Here is a 16,892-nt window from a genome sequence, read left to right as displayed (position 1 = left end):
ATCCCCCAAAGCTCTTCTTTAGGCTGAATACCCCCAGCTCTCTCAGCCTTTTTTTTTTTTTTTTTTTTTTTTTTTTTTTTTTTTTTGTAGGAGAGGTGCTAATAAAATAAAGGGCTGAGCTGGGATGGGGCATGGGATGGGCAGCCCAGTCCTGCTGGGCATCGTTAGCAGCCTGCACCCACACACTAATTGGGGTGGGATGGGGCTGGGAGTGCCCTGAGAAGGGCTGGGGAGCTGCTGGGGACAGTCCTGAGAGAGGAAGGTGGTGTGGCAGCAGGGGGCTTCTGCAGGAAGGTGAGGGGGATGTTAAAAATGTTTCTGGGGCCAGGGTGGGATGGGGTACGTGTGGTGTGTTCAGAGGCTCCCTGGCTGCAAGCTGGGGGGGTATAAGGGGCGAATCCCCATTTTGGTGCTACCAGGAGGGGCGGTGGGGTGTTTGCTTGTCCTAAGGGGGCTTGTGTTTTATGATCAAGCTTTGAGTGGCAATTTGGGGCTGATAAACCCCCTGATTGAAATGCCCTCATCATCATAGCTTTTGGTTCCTATACGGTGTGCAGTTGCAGCTCTTTTTTGATGTGAGCAGCAAAGGGAAAAAAAGAAGAAAACACAAAAAAAAAACAAAGCCGGGGCAGGGAATGCTCCTGGCCTGCAGCTCAGCAAGTGCTGGGCTGGGTTTGGGGCTGTTGTGGTGGGGATCAGCCCAGCTGGAGCTGTTTGTGTGAGGGGTTGTGCTGTGCTCTTTGTTTTTGGTGCATTCCCATCTCTGCTTCCCCAGGTTACGGTGTAAATGCTGTAACAGAATGGTATGTTGGATGAGTCTGGGTAAAGGTGAAGCAGATCTGCAGATCTGATTTATTTTTTTTTTTCCCCCCAAGTGAGCAAAATGCCATTCCAGTTGTGTGAATCTTGCTGCCTCCTTGTCATGCTCAGAAGTACAGGCATGCGAGAGAGAGCTTGAGCTCTCTGGGCAGGTGGGGATTAGCACAGCTGAACCCAATGAATTGGCAGAGCGCAATTTCTCCTGTTCCACTGCTAAACACCTGAGGGCCCCAGCATGAATGATGGCACTCTCATGGCTTTGCAGTGCCTCAGCTTTCCCTCTGCAGTAGCAGTGGTGCTTGCCCTGTCCACGGGTACGTCCTCCCTGACAGGCTGCAGGACTGCTGGCCGTGAGATTTCACGGGTGCATCCCTAAGTCCATGGAGCGTTTGTTGCTTTTCTCTGTTTCTCCTTAAAAGATTTCAAGTCTGCTCAGCAGAGTTGGGGGTGAGCCCGGGAGGTGCATTACAGGGCTTGGGAGATACCAAAAGCATCGCTGCTCTGAATTGCACCTGCTGGGGCACGAGCCCTGTCATTCCTCCTAATTTCTCCTGATACGTCTGTGCTGCCGAAGGATTGCAGCCTGTGGCCGAGGCTTCCAAATCAGAAGAGCTCACAGAGTGCAGCTTCTGCAGGCTTCGGCATCGAGCTGCTGGCCCTTACGTTAGGGTGTGGGAGCTGGTGGATGGCGAGGTGCTGAAGTTAATGCTGTGGTGTTTTAATCAGGTCACCAGCAGTGACGAATGGCTCCGTCCCACACCGTGAGCAGCTTTTTATTGCAGTGGACTGTCTGCAGGCTGAAATTCCTCGGTGCCACGTAACCATGCGGAGAAAGGGACCCGTGGGGAGCTGTTGTTCTTCCATGGTGGAAGTTGGGCTGGGAAGCACGGCCAATTAAAAGAGATTAATATATAACCTGTACAAACCGAGGAAACAGACAGCTAATTATTAATGGATAAATGCAGAACAGAGTGCGTGGTGTTAGCGGGACAGGGAGCAAAGCACCGTGCTGATCCGAGGAGGTGCGATGCCCTCAGGACTGGGAGCTTCCATGTGTTGTCCTGGCTGATCCCTGGTGCTAAATCCCCCAGCTGAGATGGCATCGCCTTTCTGGAGCACCCAGGTTTGTTCCAATCAAAAATCTTCCTGCTCACAACCCTGGGATTGGGACCCCCATCCTAGTTAAATAGTGCCTGGCTTAACGGGCTGCTTTGGGGAAGGGCGGTACCCCTGCGGCTGCTCTGGGAGCTGCTTTCTGGAAGTCACAGCTGCCTGCAAGTTTTAATGGGGGCAGATGTAAATGATGCAGAAAAAATTAACTGGCTCAGGTATGCTGTCTCTGGAGCTCCTTGCGGGGCTGTAAAACTCGCCGTGTTGCTCCTTTGTCTCCGGCGGTGGCTCTGATGCCACGATTCTGCTGTTGGGGAGGAAGGATGGCTGCACAGCCCTGCTGCTGGCTGGGATGAGGACAAATATGTGCAATTCCCCGTTTTGACAAGAATTTCCTATGTGGGAAATAACTCACGGTGCAGTTCCTCTTCTTGCACGTCAGGCACAAAGGAGGTGAACGTGTGGCGAGGCGCTGTCAGGGCAGATGCCTTTACCATGGGGCTTATTTCCACTCTCTTCTCCCCCCCAAAAAAAGGCAGGAACAGCTTGCTTGGATGGATGTGGAAGGCAGCTCGCATAAATCCCATCCTTTTTCCCCATCGTGATATTGGGGCTGTCGCTGCGCTTGTTGGAGGACGAGGCTGTTCAGCGTGCAGCACAGCAGTGCTCCGGCAGTCGGGGCTGCATAAATAACGGCGAGTAGACGGAGTTGCTCATTAAGTACGAACTCGGGGGTGAAGTATGGAAGTCTTAGGCACTGAACCCTTCTTCTGTGGACTTGGAAGAGGGGGGCGTGGAGCTGTCAGGATGATTTTTATCTGAAGTGAGCTAGAAAGCATCCCCAGCACAGCCCTGGCAGGCTGGTTATAACATCCTTTCGGTGCCTACCCTGAGCATTGGTGCTTTGCCAGCTGTCGTTGAGCGCTCATTACTTCCCCTACCTGCGTCCCTCCTTGCCTGGATGTTGTGGAAGACCGGCCCATTGCATTGCGTCCCCGGGTGTGTTTTTCTTCTGCCTCTTTCCTGCCTCCTTAGAAACCAGAGTTATTAACGTGGAGACAGGCTGCGTGGTGTCTGGAACGAAAAGGCCGTGGTGGGACCCTAGGTGCTGTAGAAATGCTGTAATTTGGGCAGTCCTTTGTCTCCTGTGCGAGCCCTTAAGTGACCAAACAAGGCTGTTGTTGCTGCTCTGCTGGCTCTGGGTCTGGTTTTGTGCTTACTGGCCGGCAACGTCCAGCTGGAGGGGCTCCGGAGCAATTCCTCCTCCTGGATCCCAGTGGGCGTTTGCTCTGGGATGGCTCTGATGGCTCAGTGTGTGTCAGCTGGACCATGGCTCGGAGACCTTCAGGATGTGAACCACGCATGGCCCGTCCTCTCTCATCACCCCTGGCTGTGCCCTGCCGGGATGAAACATCCCGGCCGCATCCTGCGCGTGGCATGATTCACACACTCCTAGCACATAAATCTAAGAAAGTGGATTTGGGGAAGAACTTGCCTGCCTCCAGTGCAACTTGCCTTTAAATTATTTAACAAGCTTCTTAAGCAACTCAGCCATTTTGCATGGAATTTGTCAAGGCTCCATCAGCTATATACAGTGCAATGTGACAGCCATACTTTTATTACAAGCAGTGTATTAATCTTGGAATAGTGCTATTTGTTTTCCTCTCTTGCTTTTATGGTGCTTAAAAGCATGTATCTTCTCCTGAAAATCAATAACTAAAGCTATGAATAATAAAAAACACTGCAGTGAATGGCTCATAGAGATCCTATGGCTGTAAGTTGCAGCAGTAATGACTCTGTTTGCTATCCATTAAGTACGTGAACTCAGAAGAATTATGCAGATTATAATAGCTGTATCAACATAAGTATGTTTTGCTGATAGACTTTCCTGATTGGATCCACGGGATATAAGCCTGCTAATCCCCTGTGCAGAAGACCTGATTATATTAGAGTGCTTTGCAGATCTGCAGATAGAAAGTTAAGAAACAATTAAAAATGTTGGCCGGTGTGTGTGGGATTTCTCAAAAGCACTCCGGTTGCTGCTGCGTTTGTTTCTCTTGAAGCAGATGCATTTTTTTTTTTTTCTCCATCTTTGGTGCAAGCCGAAAGAGCCCAGCTCCGAGCTCTGCAAATGTGCATCTGCAAAATGGCGGGTGTGCCAAAAAGCGGGATTTGCCCCGTGAGCAGCAATTGCTCGTCCAAGTGGCCACCTGCACCTATGCGTGCTGCCTGCACGTGGGGCTGCTGAGTGCACTGCATGTCTGTGTGCCACGGACCCGTTCTTGCTCCCCCCCCCCCATGCCCGCAGCCTTCCAGAGATCTGCTGGCTGAAGCTAATAATGGAGCTGCAATGAAAGGAAAACCAGCCTGTAATTAAAAAATCTGCTTGCTGTGCACTTGACAGTCTTCAAAGTCGTACAATTTTGTATGTAAAACTTTGCATGTAAGATCTGCTTATTAATATCACCTTGCTGCTGTAGTGTGTCACCTCGGGAGATGACAGTAAGCTCTACAAACTCTGCTCCACTTCTTTTAACAATGCCTCAGATTTCTTACAGGTGGGGAAACTGAGGTGCAGAGACGTGACAGATCCTGCTCGTTCATCTTTCTAAGCCGTGCTGCTTCCCTGATGCTATGTAATGGCTTAAAAAGAGATGAAAACTTTCCACGGCGTGGGATGTAGGGGAAGGGTAATGTATCTAAATTCCCCGTCCTCCTGTCTAAATCTCCTTGGTTGTGTCTGTTCTTGTGCTGCCGTGGGCTCTTTGGTCGCGAGCTCCTGGTGCCTGACGAACACCTTGGCTCCCCTCTGCCTTCTGCACGGATGCCCGGAGAGGTTCTGGCAGGAGCAGAAAGGAGGTCGCAGCGCATCAGGACTCAGCAGAAAGAAAAAAAAAAATAGAAAAATCCCTCCAGTCAGCATAGATGCATACACAATTTTGAAATACACTTTTCTGGGGAGAGGGTAGTGGTGGGGAGATGAAAGCACCTTTCCACCAAGGTATCTTCCAGCACCTCTGCTTCATGCTGAGTGATCCCATGGGGCAGGGGAGAGCAGCCCCTGTGTTTTTGTGCTCATCCCAGCTCTCTTGTTTGCAGCACAGCTCCTCAGGGCGGTGGGGAAAGCCAGACCTGGGAACTTCCACTCCTCTGAGTGGGGCTTGGCCAGCAGGAGTAAGTGGAGCGTGACTTTTGTCCTTGCATCTGGCTCCCAGCCAGCACCCAGCTTGAACTTTTTCCTAAAATATGGCCAAAAAAAGCAAAAGGAAGTTTAGGGCTTGATGGTACCACAGGACAAACAGGTCTTAATGATGGCTTGAATCCCATCTAGGATGTGCATGCTCTTAGTTGTGGTTTGCAGGCTGCTGGGGGGGAGTGAAGGGTGTTATCTGACATTACTGTAGCAGCAGTTATAGGACTGACGTGCGCTTCCCCATGTAGAAGAAGAGCAAGGGCATGGTTTGGGTTAGCAGGAGGAATTAACCTCACAACACCCAGCACTGATGGTTAGAGAAGGGGATGCCCTTTCCAGAGCAGCAGAGCAGGAGGCAGGAGACGCCATCTCCCCTCTGCCCTGTGCTGTCCAGGCCAGGAAGGCGCTGCCTGGAGCCGCAGCAGCTCGCCCTACACCGGCTGGCATCCCATTAGCAAATAAAATTGTTATTTTCGGGATAACGCTGTGAGTTAATGTGATGTGTGCATCGCGAAGCCCCAAACGTGCTGCATGCAGAACTGGGCGCGTTGCAGTGATGAATGTCATGCAAAACTCCAAGGCACTAATTGAAGGTGGTTTCAACAGAATATTCAATTAATGCTCTCTGCGTCGCAGACAGTCTGGAAAAGGCACCGTTTTCTCCCGAGGATCTGTGTTACTGTGCAACAAACAGATGAAAATGAACCGTTTTATGGCCTTCTAATTGAAAGTCGATGCACCGCTTTTATTAAAATTTTCATGGTGGGGGGAACTGGATGCCTCAGGGGCTTGGTAATGGGATGAGTAAGCTCCCTCTTTGCTGCCTCGCATCCAGCCTCGGGCAGAAGCAACTGAAAGCAAATGCCTGAGCCATCCCCGGTGGGATGCGTGGCGTCAGCAGGCGGCCTGGCGTCGCTCTCGGTGGGCTCCCCGCTGTTTTATTCGTGGTCACTGCACCCTTGGGAGCAGTGAGCATCCCTGGGAGAGCTGCTTCCGCAGAAACAGGTGGGGAACTTGGGTGAGGAGAGGGGGAAAATGAATTTTTCCACCCTTTTGTGGGCAGAAGGCTGAGTTTCCTCCGGTTTTTGAGTTTTTCCACGCTTTTTGTGCCCCTGTGCCAACTGAACTTATCAGTAGGAGGGTTGTGCCGAAGGAGCTTCTCTCACAGGGCAGTGGGGAGCCAAAAAATGGAACAACTTCAGAAATACAACTTCAGAAATCTCTGTATTTGCTGGCTGATACATCAAAGCTGTTAGCTAAGGCCTTCCGTGGCATTGCACATAAGTACTAATTTATGCTCTCGCATCCGATGATGATTTAGCTGTTTTAAAGCATTATTTACGATGAGTTCCTGTGCCCATTTTGCCACGGTGATAGTGTTGTGATAATGGGAATTTACAGTCCTCTCTGACAAGAGACCGTAAACCAACCGGCTGGATATTTTTTTGTATTCCTACCGGCCTAATTTGTAACATAAAGCACTTAATAATTGTTATTAATGAACCTGCTGTGGTCGGTCTACGGACCCAGCTGGAAATCACATCTGCTATCGGATTTGCAGCAAATTCCTGCGAGTGGAGGGGAGCACGAGCGCTGCTGGTGGGAGCCTTGCTCGGGCAGGACAGATTTGGGGATGATTGTGGCAAATGTGGGAAATCTCCACGCCATGCTGTTATGGGCAGAATGATGCGGAGAGGTTTAATCTGCACGTCCAGGCGATAAAACGTGTTATTTGCCCGCTTGGTTGGCTTTTATTTTGCAAAGCCAAGGACCTCTGTTAGCGTGGCTCCAGGGGGAGAGGGAGCGTTTTAATACAAACGTAAAGAAGAAATGGTTTCTTAGGGACAGGGTTTGGGGACGATGAAAATGCATGTTGCTAAACAATTGTCAGGAGAACATCCCCCGGGATTTCTGTGCCCATCCCTCATCTGAACGGAGAGCAGCCGAGGCTTTTACAGCCAACTGGGGACTACCGACTGGTTCCAGTTTGGATAGCCAGCCCGGCATGGAAGGATAACGGATGCTTCTAATTTCTCCCGCATCTTCCAGCAGGTTGTGCACGACCTTGAGAAGGACGTTTAATCTTGCCGTGCCTCCCTCCCTGGCTGAAATAAGGCTGCGTTGTAGGCCTCTGGGTTGCAGCCAAAATGGTGTAAAGCTACAGGCGGCGCGAGCTCAGCCGGCAAGCTCTTTTATTAAACCTTGCAAATCTCGCTCCCGGTAGCCCCCTGTTTGTTCAGGCTTCGGTGTGTTCACTGAGTTGGGATAACAGGGTCTGATGCTAGTGGAAACATCTCGTCACTGACGCAGAAATGCCATATTAGAATATTTTCTGGAAGGTGTGCCCGTGCTTTCAAGTGCTGATGTCGGTAATTAGATGGCTTCAGAGGGTCTGAGCATCGAGAATCCCCTAGCCAAGCCCTCGACTCGCAGCCCTGCGCATTGTCTGCGGCTGTTGCAATGAGGTAATGCCTTGAAGTATCACCAGCAGGTCTTTGCAAGAGGAATATTTTGCATAATTGGTTTCTGACAAGGCCTAAAATACTATTTAGAGTTACACGGCTGCGTGTTAATTTATGCCTGTACTCCTAAGCGTAACTTTGTTATATGGCAGTGTTATTTACGACGCGAGCTCAGATCTATTGTGTGTTGGTGATAGCGCTGTGATAATGGAGATATATAGCTAGTTGTGGCAAGAAGCTATAAAAGAAATGGGGAGATGTTTCTCTGCAGTTATGGACTTAATTTTTTAATGTGAGATATGGTAGTGATTGTAAGTGATGTGATCTGATAGTCAATAGCAAGCAGGTTGGCAGAGCGTTTTTTTTTTTTTTTGAAATAACTTTCTTTTGGATGATGCTTTTAAGCTCCTGCTGAGTCTGATCGCCTCCTCCGCTGTTTTTAGTGACTTAAAATCAAAATTACGGGTATTAACTTGTTGCTTTTTTGTTTCTATTAAATACCATTCTCACGTTTAGTTAAAACTTAAATCATATGAAGACGTTAATCCTGTATATTTACTCTGACAAAGCTTAGCCCAGCAGAGATGAAAAATTGCATTTTTATGTAGTCATTTTGATGTTCCTTGGCAGGTTTGAGCGCTTTTGCTGTGTGGAAAGGTTGACTTTTCTGTCCTCATCCGAGGCGAGAGTCCTGAAATACTTGGATGCTTTCCAGCCCTTCCACCGGAGAAGGTCTGGCTTCAGCCGCACGTGTCGGTGCCTGTGGCCCTGTTTTGGATGGGACTGAAGCGCTTGGATTCAGAACTCCGTCAAAACGTTACAGGCAGGAACATGTCTTGGTTTTGCATTAGCTTATTTGTGTCGTACTTGACAAAGCGCAACAGGAAACGATTGGGGAAAGCAAGTCTGAGGTTAAAGTTGTCTCAAAACAAAGAATGCAAATGTGGAGTCGTGAGAAGTATCAAAGCAGGGTGATTCGGAGCTGTCGGGTGTTATTTCTCCTCTTCTGTGAAATGAAATTTCTGCAGGGAAAAAGGCCTGACTCTGCACAGTGCTTCACTTCCAACTAATCTTATTTTTCTGATGGAAAACGGTTCCATCCGAGCTTCTTTCAGCCAGGTCTGCAGCTTGCCCTTTTTGGGCCAGATTTATTCCTTCCCTCAACACGTTTCCTTGTAATCGAGACAGCCCCAAAGCTCCAGGAAGGGAATCAAAACAGCCGTGGGTACTTCAAAGCATGGCAGTCGCTCTAGCACGCCGCGTTAGATGTCCTGTGGCCGCTAATCCAGCGTGGGATGTGACCCTTCCCAGGTGTCCCCCTCTCTTCCAGAGACCTTGAAAAGAGCCCTGATGGACTGAACTCAACTTCTGCTGAAATCGCCCGCCTGCGAGATTTTCCCTGTGAAAACGCAGGGGATTGGGGGATCTGAAAGAAGTATGAGCCAGATGAAATGAGAAACGAGGGGAAAACAGGCAACACGCATGGGCAGGCGAGGCGTTAGCAAGATGGAAAGAGTAAAGGCTTTACTGCGAACAGTAAAAGCCAAGATGAAACTATCACACCGCACATAAAGCTCACAATTTACCAATAGCCCGGCTGCGGTAAATCACTGCTGAGCTCCAGCCGAGTAGGAGCAGCTCTGGTGTGTGGAGTGTGCAGGGAGAGGAGGGGAAAGGGGGTTGCAAGAGCAAGGAGGACCAAAGTGGAGGTCATCGTGTCGTGGTGCCATGGTTTGGGGTGGAAGGGACCTCAAAGGTCCTGCCTGCGTGTGGGACAGGCCTAGGACTGACTAAGCGGGGTCTGTAAAGGGCAGATCATTTCATGGGACAGTCTAGGGGATGTGAGGAAATGGCTTGTTCTTGGCTTCCCCACGGGCTTTCCAGCGTATTTATAATTTCCTGGGAGCTCCTCGTGGGAGTAAAACTACCTCCGTGTTTTGGTGTATCAGAGTGAGGCCCACAAGAAATGGAAGAAACGTGTTGTTTAGTCTGGAAAGCTCATTCCTAAGTGATGCAGAGGATGCTTGTTAATATTCTCTCTGAAGGCTGCTCATGATGATTCTTCACTTTTTACATCACATTTAAAAATTTTCTTTAAACTGCTATCACTTAAAAATCTTTTTAGCAATTATGGTTATTTAAAAAAAAAAAAACTTAAAGAAAATCCCCAAGGTCAAAGCAGTTTCATCTTTATATGGATTGCAATAAATTACTTGGAGTCTATTCATAGGTTAGGGAAGACCTTTTTATGGAGAAAGGATCATTATGGAGTTGCCAGGTCGTTAATTACATTGGGTTCTTCCACTCGCGATGTGAGTCATTTCCATGAAGCAGCGAAGATCATGGTGAGAGATAATGCAGTAAAAAGTGCATTAAAATGCTTCGAATGTCCTTTGCTCATATCTGTACATCAGTCAGAGCTACAGCTGATTCCAAAAGGGCACTGCCAATTTAAATCAATAAATTTTTACTGGTTCGGCTGTGGCCCGTGTAGATACTCAGAGTCGAGGCAGGGGGCTGGTAGCACACTCGTCGTTGATGCTCAGAAGTATTAAAGTTTAATAGACTCTCCAGTCCCATTCTGGCTGGCTGGCGTGTTGGTGCAAAGCCACAGCTGCTCCGTTGCTGTCAGCGGAGGGATGCAGGTGTGCGAGCAGAATCTGGCCCTCCGTGCCTTATTTACCACTCGAACCACCTGCTTTAGGAGATAAAGCAGCTGCTATCTCTCTAGCTTTAAATGTGACATTCAGCCAGTCATGTGCCTGGTCCCCTCATCACTTTAGATGCTTGTTGATTTTTTTCTTAAATGTCAGAAGAGTTTTTAAACTTCATTTGGATGCGGCTGCCAGGCGGCGGTGGCAGCGCTGTCACCTCCCGCGAGGTCCCTCTGCCTCCGCACCAGTGCTGCTGGCGCGCGGCTGCCGACTGCAGTGCCGAGGTGGGGGCAATTAGCCCCCTCCTTTATTAACAAGGAGAGATTCTTGCTGTCATTTACCTCCCCTACGAACGCCGTCCTTTTTTGCAGGCATCAATCCGAGCCTGGGGACGGGCTCTTTTCACCCCGTTTTCCTTCCGTCTCTTGATGGCCAGAGAGGGAGCAGTACCAAGTGCAGCCTGGCTTCCTTTTTTTTATTTGAGGTGCTTGCTCTTAAAATGTTTGCCAAAATGCCCCTCGGAACCATGGGTTGCCCTTGGTGTGAAGCAATACCAGCTCAAGTCCTAGCTCTGTGCCTGGGACAGTTGGCAAATGGGTCCCATCCATCTCCCTGTCAGCCCTGGGAGGCTCCTCAGTGAGACTGAACTTGGCCTGGTCAAATATTTTCTGTCTGGTCGTTTTTCTTGTCTTGTGGAAGCAGTTTGCGGCTGGGCCAGCATCTAGCTCCCACCAGCTCAGCCTCATCGCTTCAGGAGGCGATGCGTTATCGAGGCGCTGCTCGGCGCTACCCTCGGGCAGCCTTAGGAAAACAGGCCGTAGCTGGTTTTTGGAGAGAACTGCCCTGCTCGTGGTCCTTGTCCTGACCCAGGAATGGGCATCAACAAGGCTGGTCTATGAAAAGACCGTTTGCAAGGTCTCCCTGGTGGTTGCTCATGAACGTTGAGGGCTTGTGGAAGGGATCAGGTAGAGGTTTCATCTCTGTGGCTCCGGCTCCCTGCTGCTGCTGTTGCCGGTTTTGATGAACGCGTCCCTGCTCTGGAGGTGAAGCTGGGAGAAACTTCATCGATGCCAAGGAAGCTCTGGGAATGGGTGGCTGCTGGCTGGATGCTCTGAAGCTGCTGGCACTGCAGGTGGTGCGGGGAAAGCCGGGTTTTCTGAAGCTTCATACCTACTTCGGGTTATGATAATAAATATTTATTAAGGAAAACTGATCCCCTTTTCACTTCAGTGTTCTCCTTAAGCTCCATCACGCTGATTTGGTGGTGGAGAACCTCAAGCTGAGGCATGCTCTTTCTCCTGGACCCTCCTCTCACCATGGAGGTGATGGCATCAGGAAAAGAGCAAAGGGAAAGCTCTTGGAGGCTCTCAGCTCTGTTTCTGCTTTCTCTCTGCTCAGGTTAGGTGTTTTGTTCAGCCCTGGTTGCGGCTGGGAAGGCAATCCATCCTGAGCCACGCTCTCCCATGGCTGGCTGGAGCCCTGTTAGGGGGTTTATGAATCTGCAAACCTAGAGGAAAAGTGTCTTCTGCATGGAAAGGACCATTCTCGATTATCAGCGTGGCTATCGGGGGGGGATTTAAGGTTATGGAGGTCTTCAAAGCACGCTGAACATGGAGCTGATCAGCAGCTGCTCTGTGCCAGCATCGCTTTGTATCGCTGGAGATCCACCCGGAGACGGGCTGGGGTAGCTTCGGTAAGGCCACGGGGACAGATCTGCGGGGCGTCAGCAGGGGGCTGAGATGCGGGGTTTGTTGTGAGGATGCTGAGCCAGAGGGAACTTGGAAGGGGAGGAGGAGGACGGGTGATGCATGGCTGCAGCACATCGGGTGCTGCTCTCGCACAATTTACAGCGTTTGCAGCAGCACCCGAGCTCTGCTCCGGAGAGGGGCAGGGCGGCTGTGGGGCAGGCACAAACGCGCCGTGTCTAATCACGAGCTCAAAGCCTTCACCATCAAACCTTCAGCTCTTCACAGTCTAATTACAACTTGCCTGGTGCATTGGTTACGATGAGCAATGAAGATATAATCGCTGCTGTTATTTGTCCTTCCTGGCTCCAGCTGTTAAAACAATTCCTCCTTCATAGCCCAGCCAATTTCATGGCTCTAATGCGTCCCCGCCGCTCCCAGCCCGCTCCCGCATCCCGCGCGTCGGGCGCGAGGCACCGCAATCTCCATGAAAGCAGCCTATTTCCTGCATGAAGCCCGTGAAATTGGGAAGATAATATTTTCAGAGCTGCCGGTACCCTGATTGCATGTTTGTTTGAAATGACAGTTTATGTTGTCTCTCTCTTTCATTAGGGAGGTTCAGCGATCGCGATGTTATTAACTAACAACAGCACTCACTGCATATAAACATGATTCCGCAGAGACACTCCAAGGAGCACTTGAAGGCAGAGGGGAGGGAGATTGAGAAGGAAGAGAGATGCTGTGCTTCTTGCCTTTTTTTCCCCTCTCTCCTTTCACTGGAAGGAAGGCTTGGAAGGGATTTTTAGCTAGATGAGAAGCTCAGAAGCGTTTCATTTTGTACCGAGGTTCCCTGACAGCGATGGGAAGCGGAGCACCGACTCCCCAGTGTAAGATGCCTGGCAATTCCTGCAGCGCCGCGCTCTGCCAGGGCTCGAGGACTTCTGAGAAGCTGCTCCCTGCCTACAGACTGCTGAGCTGGATGGCTCTGAAACAAACCCTCGCATCTCCAAACGCTCGCTGCTGGCAGGGCGCAGGCTTGATCCGCTCTCCGTGCCCTGAAGGTGGAGAGAGGAGGGTCTGCCTGTTCTCCTTCCAACTCAAATCATCCTTCAGAGCAGGCTGAGCTGCACGCAGTGGGATGCGCCGTGCCTTGCTGTAGGTGCCTCCCGGGGTCTGCAGCGTCTCCCGAAGCAGGTCCTGCCTCCACCTGGTACCCCTCGCAGCTCTGCCTCTGCACCAGACAAATGTTGTCACTTAATTAACACAGCATGACTGCAGCCCAGGCAGGCGCTAGCTGGAGCCTCATCGCCAGCCCTGTGAAATCCTCTCTGACAGGGCTGCCTTGCTTGGGGTCTGCGAGGAAAGCTGTGCCTACAGGCTTGTCTTCGTGCACTTTAGTGATGGGAATCATTATGGGCTGGCAAAGCTATTCCTTGGGGTCAGGGGAGAGCAGGGATTTTCTTTTTTTCAGATCTCATAAGCTAAGGATGTGCCTGGATGCTGAGTTTCTGGGGTTTTCATGGAGCTGTGGCTTCCCGGGGTGCATTAAAAGCCTCACTGTGCTGCCCAGGGGCAATGGGGCTGCATGAGCAGCATCCTCCCCCAGGCGGCTGGCAGCGTGGGCGCAAGCCTAAAAAAATAATTCCCCATGGCTGGGGGCTGGAGGCTGGTTTTGAGGATGCGATGAAGCAATTCAGCTTTGGCAACTGCCCTTGGAAATAGCTGGGAGACGCAGCCCTAACCGTGGTGGCAGCGTGGCTGGGTGGGCAGACAAATCCTTGGTATCCCGAGGAAGTGTAAAACAGTCTGGACGAAATGTGGGATTTGGTGGGAAACCCTCAGCCCGGAAAACAGAGGAGATGCTTACACCGTCAGGGCTGGGGCTTGTTGCAGGGGTTCTGCCCTTCTCTCTCTCCTGTCTGCGTGGTGGAAGAACAAGATGAATCGTTTTGGCGCGTGCATCAGCACCCGAGCGGCATCGCGGATGTGCTGCTGATTTCCCATGCTGCTGGTGCTGCCTCTTATTAAACATAAAAGGCTGTGGAACGGGCTGGGGGGGTTATCCGTTCCGAGGTATGGAGCTTGTTTTAAATGGAGCCAGCGAAGTTGCTGGTAGCCAGGACTGCCCGTTATAAGATCTTGTTTCCAGTGAGTTAACTCTCTGCCAAGTGATAATTGTTCAGGCTAAAAATTTCCATGCTGCACATCTGCCTCAGGCTACGTGAAATTGGGGAAAGGGGATCTTTTTTTTTTTTTGCCTCTTTAAAACAGGAGGAGGGAAAAAAAAAAGTTTGCAACAGAGCTGAAGGGATCCAGTCTCTCCATGAGATGGAGGCAGAGACTTGGAGTTTGGCAGGGGGATGTGAAGGTTGTACAGAGCTGAGAACCAGCAGGAGCAGGAAGAGGAGAGCTGGGTCTGGTGAGAGATAACTGTCCATTTTCATTACTGCCGACTCATAAACAGAAGACTCTGCTGCGGCTCTAATAGCTGCTGTCTTGTTCATCCCCATATGGGCTGGTTGGTTAATGTGGTTCTTCTGGCTGGATAGCAAAAGCATTCACGATAGGTTGTTAAAGGAGCTTGATTAAAGGTATAGCAATTTAGGAAATAGCAGAAGGCTTCTCACTCAGCCTTAATTTGGTCATTTGCATGGATTTGTTCCCTGTGATTGTTTTGAATGATGTAATTGGGTGTTATTTTCTCTATGGGAGCGTTTTATCTATTCCAAGGAAGTGCTAGCTACAGTGCAAACATGCAACCCTGGGTTCTGGTTTCTCTCTGTCCTGTCTCCAGGAATAACCATCAACCACAAGGCCAGGAGAGGCTGGTGAGCTCCTTGCATCCTGGTTTCCAGCAACCTGTGGCCTGGGGACTTCCTGAGCCAGACGTGAGGTTCAGCTCCTGCTCAGAAGCCCCGTTCTCCACGAGCCTGATCTCTTTCTGACCTTGCACGCGATTCTGCCTTCCACATCACCCTGCTGCAACAAGTTTGACAAGCTAATTAGGTGCGTGTGTGTGCGCAGAGAAGGCATTTCTTTTGGTTTTGCACTCGAACCCACAAAAAGCAGCTCCTGAACTTCAGACCTACCCATCTCCCACGGCGCTGGTGGGGGAAACCAGGGGGCCGCATCCTTCCCCTGCCCCCAGGTGGTACCCAAAGCCCCCTCCCCGGGCGAGGCGGGGGGCTGGCATCGGGCGGTGTCAGAGCCTCCCCGCGTGCGCCAGCTGATTAGAAAGCAGAAGAATGGCAAGAGAAAATGAAAATGGGAAGGAGCTTGACAGCCCATGGAGAGGTATTTCAGCTGCAATACAAAACATTTGGTGGTAATTATAGAATAACCTTCATTTAAATGCAAATAAGCCTGTAATTAAGATAAGGGCTCTGTCATTTGCCAGTATTCCTCCTTCACTCCCTTGCCTGCCATGGGTTTTGAGATGTTCCCCATCTCGCTGCGGAGCTGCCTGTTTGCCCGAGGGCTCCCGTGGCAAGGGATGGGGGTGGGTGGGTGTCACCGAGACGCAGATCTTCCCTCTGAGCCGTGCTGTCGTCTGCACCGGGCACATGATGCTCAGCAGAGGCTGCAGGTGCAGAGCTCCTGTGCCTTGTCTGGGGAGAGCCTGGAGCTGAGCTTGGAGTCCGCGTTCCAGAACTGGCCACGGTGGTGGCTGCTTCCCACTGCAAAGCTGCTTGCACCTCACCTTTGCGTAGAGAACTTCGAGCTTTGCTTGCATCTGGGGCTTTCTAGGAGGAAAAGTCGCTACCAAGATGCTAGGAACTCAATAAAGATGTATTGTTAGGTTGAGTTGGAGTGAATTGCACGTGTACTTCCAGACACCGTGTACTAATCGTATTTTGGCACTCCATCCTGGAAGCATCAGTGTCACCAGCGCCGAAAAACCTGCAGGTGACAACTTACACTGATTTTTCCTGGCAGTACATGGGGAGGCAGCTTCCTGCAGGTGCTTGCTGGGAGCCCTTGGGTGCTGCAGCTTGCAGCGGGGCTCCCTGCTGCCCCGCTCCCCCGGGGACGGGCACCAGAGCGCGACGAAGCTCTGGGAACAGCCATCTCTGGAAAGGTTAGCCAGCAACCTTTGCTTAAACTGTCTCAATCTGTATGAAATGTTATCTCTCCGCCTGACTAAAGATATGTGAGCCGAGGGAGCGGAGATGCTCCCAGATTGTATTTATCTAGCCCTTTGAAAGGGCGTTTGAGAAATTAACTCGGCAGCTTAGGAGAACTTTAATGTTTCGATAAGTGGCTGGAGCTGCGTCTCCACTTGACACCCGCCATGGAGCATCTCCATCCCGCTTCGGAGGGGGCAAACTCCCCCTGCTGCCACGTGAAAGCTGCCAGCCCCCTGGTGCTGTGGGTGCCCCTTCTTCCTGGGCTCTTCCCCCCAAAATCCTGCTGGGAACCAGCCCTTCTGTCTGGATCCGTCCCTCGCAGCTGGGAGCGGGTGATGCTCGGGCTGAGCCGCCTTCCCCAAGGCCATCTGCATTGCAGATACCCACGGAAATGCTGCCTGGCTTATTCATTTATTCCCTTTCTCTTCTTCTTCCTTTTCTGGAGACTTCTGCAGGTGGCAGAGGAGGAGGGAAGGGCTGGGTGGGCACAGACCCCGTTTTGGTGGCAGTGGGGACAGGGTGCTGGCTCGGGGTGATGTCCTCGGGGGGGATTTGGGAGCTGAGACTTGGCATCAGCCAAAATTTCAGTGGCTCCTGGGTGCAGAGGCTTTAAAAGCAACCAGAAACAGCTGGCAGTGTTAAATGCTCTCCTCTGGACTTCTCCAGCAAGGCATCCAAGGGGAACACCAGGAGACCCGGTCACCTCTAGGACGCAACGCCGAAAGGGCCGAGCTTCTTTCCAATGCCAGCTGAGCGAAGGAGGTGGGAGAGGCTGGAGCGTGGGCTTTCCCTGCTGGAGAGGACCAGAAAAGTTATTCCTGCTGGCCTGGATGATTTCTGTG

The 16,892-nt window shown here is 51.0% G+C and overlaps 1 long non-coding RNA gene across 1 annotated transcript; it reads left to right on the top strand.

The window, feature by feature from the left end:
• The first annotated feature begins 143 nt into the window (after positions 1–143).
• On the top strand, positions 144–3,476 carry LOC121058665. Its single transcript, XR_005814284.1, has 2 exons — positions 144–294; positions 1,546–3,476. It is a non-coding gene; the product is annotated as an uncharacterized LOC121058665 (long non-coding RNA).
• The last annotated feature ends 13,416 nt before the right edge of the window (positions 3,477–16,892 follow it).

Source organism: Cygnus olor, chromosome 22, assembly GCF_009769625.2.
Source record: "Cygnus olor isolate bCygOlo1 chromosome 22, bCygOlo1.pri.v2, whole genome shotgun sequence".
In the NCBI taxonomy this organism is placed as follows: domain Eukaryota; kingdom Metazoa; phylum Chordata; class Aves; order Anseriformes; family Anatidae; genus Cygnus; species Cygnus olor.
The sequence above is the reverse complement of the archived record's forward strand: the minus strand, read 5'-3'. Positions and strand labels throughout refer to the sequence as shown.